This window comes from Epargyreus clarus, unplaced genomic scaffold (assembly GCF_041222505.1).
Source record: "Epargyreus clarus isolate Ecla_fem2 unplaced genomic scaffold, WU_Ecla_fem_2.2 ptg000011l, whole genome shotgun sequence".
NCBI classification, from domain to species: domain Eukaryota; kingdom Metazoa; phylum Arthropoda; class Insecta; order Lepidoptera; family Hesperiidae; genus Epargyreus; species Epargyreus clarus.
The window spans coordinates 7,154,367-7,161,530 of record NW_027332219.1 but is presented as its reverse complement, the minus strand read 5'-3'; positions in this window follow the sequence as shown (position 1 = coordinate 7,161,530).

Here is a 7,164-nt window from a genome sequence, read left to right as displayed (position 1 = left end):
GACGAACATGCAGTCCACCTGATGGTAAGTGGCTACTGCCGCCCATGGACAGCTATAATCAACCCCAGACAGGATCAGATATTCCTATCTGAGGTCGGCTACAGATGCGCCGCTACCCCTAAGGACTAAGCTGGAACGCCTCGGAAAAATATGCCTAAAACTGCTGTTATTAGGCAGAAATAGGTGTGGCGATACTGCCGCCGGAGTCGAACCACAAAAGGTTCTACCACCTTCGAAAGTAAGTATTTGGTACAATAGGAGAGTTGCTACTTGATTTGTATTTTTTTTATATAATATTAAAGTAACAAACGGTCTTCTACCAAGTTATGGCAAATGGTGAACTCTTGTAAATGTAACGTTGAAAATGTAAAAAATGAAGAACAAAAGTACAGACATTCATAAAAAATTAAACAACTTAGAACCTAAATACCTATAATTAATCCACCGATATTTTTCCGAATCTACTGCTTATTTTGCAGAATTTTCTGCAGATTTCCTCAGAGCTGACAACACTACATGAGGCTTTGAGCTCCGGCCGTGACGGGAAATATTTTAGTTAAGGCCACATGAAACGCTAATATGTATGCACCCTACGGAATTAGGATATTTATTTGACACGTTACTAATGTTACTAATTAACGTACGCTTACTAATGTTACATTACATCCTATAGAATAAATGAATTGTAAAATAAAATAATGATTTTATGATGTATACGCATAAATACATTGACATAAGTGGATGGTCACATTTTTATAAAGTTGACCATGACCACCTTTCTTTTACCACCGTTGAAAACTGAGGCAAACTAAAAAGATTTCTCTTATTCGAAATTGATAAAACATAGTAGAGACGAATGGGTATTACTTAAAACGGTAACGTAAATAAAAAATGTGAAAACGCCGTAAAAATGTACCAATAAATAATGTTATACAACATAATTCACGACAAATTATGTTTTCAATAAACGTAATTATGTGTTCAGTAAACGTAATTATAAAAAATCTATTTCTCAATTAAATTTACGCCATTATGTTACCTATGTTACTCACTTAAATATAATATGTTACTCTTAAACTGGTGAATTTTAGCAATGTAAAAAATCTATTTTAGCAATGTAAAAAATCTTACTAACAAAAAAACTTAATAATATTCCCGCAGGAATCCAGTGACCTCACTCGTTGCGGCGTAGTTCGGAACGCCGTCTAAAGCGCGCTTAACTCAACTCAAAATGGCTGACGTTTTTCATGAATGAACCCCTTTCTCATTCAATCTTTATTTTTAGATGTACCACTTAAATGAATTGAATATTGCGCGGATTTTGATTCGATACAGCCGTTTCTTTAATGGTTCAAGCTACTTACTTTTATTAGAACTAAAGGTCCCGTGCACGACAAATTGCAATGACCTTAATAAAGTCTGTATGAAACATCAACGCTATTAAAGTCTGGGGCGAGATTACCCCTTTTTCAAGCTTTCGCGCAGTTTTATTAAGGCATATTCTTAAGAACCTTGTTAAAAGTTGAATTTATAAATTTATCCCTCATTCTATAGAACTCCACTGTTGGATATCAACAAAGTCTTCCTAATTGCAAACATTTTATTTCCTGTATATTTTATCAATTCCAAATTAATTTTAACCGTGACGCTCTTGAGTTTTTTTACAGTAGACGGTTTTTCGAGTCAACTATATTTACTACACATACTATTACAAATCTAATTCGGTATATATTTGGGCAAGCACTTTATGACACAATAGAAAAAAAAACTTCTCGAATCGAATCGAATAAGGAAAGCAATTTTGAAAATCTTCAATATAGTTTAGACTTTAGTAGAATGTTTTGCAAAGCGCTCTTCCGCCCTGCGGATTTCAATTTCAAACTAGGGAAGCGCTTGCCAAAATTTTCAAAAGTCCGTTTATATAGAAGTCGATAACATAGTAAAGAGTGCTATATACGAATTTGTATTTCTATTTACGAAGTTCTATTTTCTGTTTTATTTACGAATTCTAAACTAAGACTAAGTATGATTTGTTACAAGCAAATTTAAAAGAACACAGCCCCTCTATTAAGCAGCATTGATCTGAGGTGACAAATGCGTTGAAGGCTTTTATAATTTAGGAGTAGCAAATACAGTCCGTCGGTGATGATCATTGGCCAGCTATAGAGATCTATAATTAACCCTAGGTATGATCAAAGTCCTGGGTCGGCCACAGACGCGTTGCTACCCTTGAGTTCCTCCTTTTTTTTCGTTTTTTAACGAGAAGAAAACCTTCAAAAGGTATCCGGTGCCGGAGCGATACGAGGTTATGAGGGCTTCTTACCGCACTAAAACCCGCGGCGGCCAAACATATCGCCTCCCTTCCCGGGGTCGCTTACCGAGCGGTTCGAGCTCCCACTCTTGCCACCCGTGACCTCAGAAGCTTTTTAGTCGCCCCTTACTACAGGCAGGGGATACCTATTCTGGGGATACCTAGTCCTATTCTGGTCCCGGAACTACAGAGATACCCTTGAGTACCCTACTAGGTATATTTTAACGCTGCATACCTATTTTATAAATGTTCCTCTCTTACCACAGCCTTCAAACTTAAACAACAGCGCTTCATAGATACTGCTGTTGTAAAGCAACAATTGTTGTAGTGTTTGTGCTACCGGAATCCGTAGAAGGACGCTTAAACCGGCCGCAATATAACCGACCCGTAAACAACAACTTAATCTAATTAGTTTGGTCAGTGTAGGTCTTTTGAGCTTCGTACAGTGCTGAAATCGTGGTTTACCTAATCTGTGGTAGCTTTTCAATAATCTCATTGAAATACTCCTAATTCAGAAAATAGCCTGATAACCTTTTGAACGTTATGTAAACTAACCTTTAGGAGATTATGACTAGCTTATACTGTGACAGCACTCGTAGAATTTTGAACTTGAAGGCAACCGAGCAATTAATCAAACATCCAGTAGAACTTTTGTTTCTCTTGGAGGTACCATCGCCACACCTATTTTTGCTTTATAACAACATTGTTAAGTGCTGCTGTGTTCTAGTTTGAAGAATGTAATAATTAAGGGAGGTACTCCCCTGAGTACCTACCTCCTAACTTACTAAGTACTCAGAGGTAGCAACGCATTGCGTAAGACGATGATCCTATCTAGGGTTGATTATAGATATCCACTGGCACCAGACGGTGTGGCGAGAGTTCTCACCTGGGTGGAGCCCGACGGCGCAACTCGCTAAGAGGACTCCTGTTGCGTTCCCCAGAAGATCCCGGAGTCCTCTACGCAGCACCGAAAACGGCCACCAGGGATTAGTGCTATAACAATCCCACGTAACTCTGTGTCGCTCCTACGTCACCGGGTAGATACAAAAGTTAAGTAAATCTTGATATAATAAGTCATATATTTCTCTTTACGTAAATATTTTATTTATAAAGCGTGGGAGGATAATTTAAAAACATTTTACAACCAAATTGAAACAACTAGGCGGAAAATTGCTACAGCAGAATGTGGGCGGTGACATTTCCATCTTTCTAGATAGATCGTAAATTTCGATGTACCTACACGGTGACATTATGTTGTCTGAAATGACAAGAAGATACTGTTATTATTTTAGAACAATTTAAATTTCGCTTTGACATTTTTATGTCCCATAGGTTAAAAGCATAGTACCACATATTACCACGAAGTGATCTAGTTAAAAGGGTTAAAAAACAAAAAAGAGCATGTTGTTTAAGCATTTTTAGGTTTCCGTACCCAAAGGGTAAAAATGGAATCCTATTACTAAGCCGCCGCTGTCTGTCTGTAACAGGGCTCTATCTCTAGAACCGTAATAGATAGACATTTAATTTTTTACAGAGTATCATAGATAAGTATAAATATCTCATCGCCTTGTAATTGAAGGAAGCCATTAAATGGCTTAAACGGCTGGCAATTCGGTCAGCCATTTAATGGTTATCCTGGTGTAATTTAGGTGGAACAATGCCGACATGCGCAGATAAGTGGTGCAAAAACACGAAATCGAAGAAAAAGTGCGGAGAAATATTTCATTCGTAAATGATCTAAAAACGACATTTTATAAATATTTTTCAAACACGAAAATAAATGACAGTGCCAATTTCAATTGTCAAAACTGGTTACATTTTCTTGTTAGAAGTGGTTATCTTTACTAATCTATGGAGATTATGTATAACAATATAACAACGCCGCTATAACAACAAATGCTAAACTTAAAAAAATCTTGAAAAAACAGGGGCTGCCATACAAGAAATACTTTTTTGGCGTTGTTCGCTTTATTTCTGAAAAAATAAATAAATAATTGATATTATGACCAATACCTAAGCCTAAATGTTGAGAACCGCAGCCTTTATGAGCATAAAAATAAATCCCACACAATCTATTTTCTATACCGTATTATTATTTCCTTTCAAAAGATTTTCATTCGTGGTTGAATAGATTCTTGTATGCTTTTATGCAACGAATAACTGAATTTCATATTTCCTCTCTGTACTCCATGTTGCTTTTGTATAAATATTGTTTTAAATGCTGACATAATTATTTTAGTTCGTAAGTAAATAACATTTATTTTCTTAACGCATTTAAACCAAGGCGTTATGTAAATCGCAACTGTTATACAAAGTTAAGCCACGTTAAGCAATGTCGGCCACAATTGACGATCTCTAGAGGTAAAATATGCAGAGATTTTGAAGATGGTAGAACCCTTTGTGGTTCGACTCCGGCGGCACCACCGCCACACCTATTTCTGCCTAATAACAGCAGTGTTAGGCGCTGCTGTGTTCCGTTTTGAAGGGTGTGGTAAGGGAGACAGACTTTTCCGAGGCGTTCCAGCTTAGTCCTCAGGGGTAGCAACTGTGGCCGAACTCAGGTAGGGATATCTAATTCTATCTGGAGTTGATTACAGATGTCCATGGGCGGCAGTAGCCAATTACTATCAGGTGGACTGCGTGCTCGTCTGCTACTTTACTTTACTATTACTACTTACTACTTTATTTAAACTTTACTTATAAGAAGTTTTTAAGACATATACCTATAATATATTATTAGTTTTATATATTATTAGTATTACGTAACTAAAGTTAATTACAGGCAAATTGATCTACATAGATCACACCTACATACTCGTAGGTTGTTGCTAGGTTGATAAGTAAAATATAAAGATACTTCACCGCCTTGAAATTGAATGAAGCCACAAAAGGATGATTTTATCATTTATTTTATGAATTCTTGACAGATAAAAACACATTTCTAGAGAAAATTTACGTATAAATAAGTAATACCACGTAATAAATAAATAAATATTTCAAACACTTTAGTGACATTGTAGAACGGAGACGTGGCAAAACTTTGTTTACGTGACAATTTCAATTTACAAAACTGTTTACACGTCTAAGTATACAGTGTTATAATATTACAAGTTCTGACATTTAGTAAATTATCTCTGGTTTGCGTTAGAAAGTTCAAGTTACCTTTAAGGTTATTTAACTTAATAAGGTTATCGGTATATTCAATTACATTCTGATATTTCAAAATACTACATACCTACTTAAATATAGAAGATTACCTACTTTGTGGCTCACATGCCGAGGCATGAATGCTATATATTTTTTTTTACAATATAGGAGTAGCAGACGAGCATGCAGTCCACCTGATAGTAATTGGCTACTGCCGCCCATGGACATCTGTAATCAACCCCAGATAGGATTAGATATTCCTACCTGAGGTCGGCCACAGATGCGCCGCTACCCCTGAGGACTAAGATGGGACGCCTCAGAAAAATTTGTCTCCCTTACCACACCCTTCAAACCGGAACACAGCAGCGCCTAACACTGCTGTTTTTAGGTAGAAATAGGTGTGGTGGTGGTGTCGCCGGAGTCGAACCACAAAGAGTTTTACCACCTTCAAACTGTTTTTTTTCCCCTTATAGACACTTTCTACAATGATACCTCCATACTAGGGCTCACTTTGCCGTGGATGCCATAAAAACACATTGATGAATACACAAACATTAGAACCTGAACAGATATACATAGATAGACCGGGGATCGAATCCCGAACCTTTGTGCGTCAGACCGGTATGGTTATCCCACCGCCAGGCGGAGAATAACAGCAGTGTTGAGAACTTCTTGTTAGGTGTGTTAACCTCGTTATACTTAACAAATTGAAGGCACTCAAGAGTATTAATAATTTAATACATCTTTAGCTGATCTCAAATATAGAACTCTAATCAACTCTAGGGTTGATTACAGATATTCTTGAGGCTGTGATCGTTTACCATCAGGTACCTAGAGTTCATGCTCGATTATCACTTGCATTTCGTAAAAAAAAAGTGATAAAACGCCCATTAAAGCCTATGAAGTCTGCCAAACTAATAAATAAGGCGTATATACAATATACATGTACCAATAATAATATGTACTACTAATAAAGACGTTAAATATGATCGAAGTTAGTAAATATAAGTTAGTAATAGGAGCCTCGTATGCAACTTGACTCTTGAGAGCTGCACACAAGGTAAACAAATAGTCTCGAGGTAGATATTACAAGAATGACAAATTTACACGCCTTGTATCACATGATCAGTAGTGGGTACTGAGTCGTTTTTATTTACTTAGAAAGACTTTCTTTGCGAGCCAAGTCATGGCGGCAAGAACGAAGTCAATAGTATACTGTTTAATATACAGTAGGTAAATAAATAAATTACAGAATCTTAGAAACAGGTCACACTTAATAATAGTTTCATTATTTCAGAAGACTAAAAGGAGGCTTTGTCGTAACTGAAATCAAACTCATCTTGTAGGTCTTGAAGTCATGTAATAATATAGTCACATAAACGGTACAGAGTAACGATATAACAATTATACGTAAGTAAGTTCACACTAGTGATTAGAAGTATTATAACTACACAAGTATCTCCGTTATTCGACTGCTCTTGCTGAAGTCTCCGACCAGAATGTCGCTCTCTGTTAATTCGAGCGCCGCCAAGGTGTCGTCCCCACTTCACCTACCCGCATCTGTTTTTAAACTGTAGTATCAAATGAGTCACTTATTACTTTAATGTAACGTTATAAAAATGTGATATCGTTAATATCCAAGCTTCTTATTAACGACGATAACATTCGGCCGTCCTGCTCACACGTTCGTCCTCGATCGTGTATGG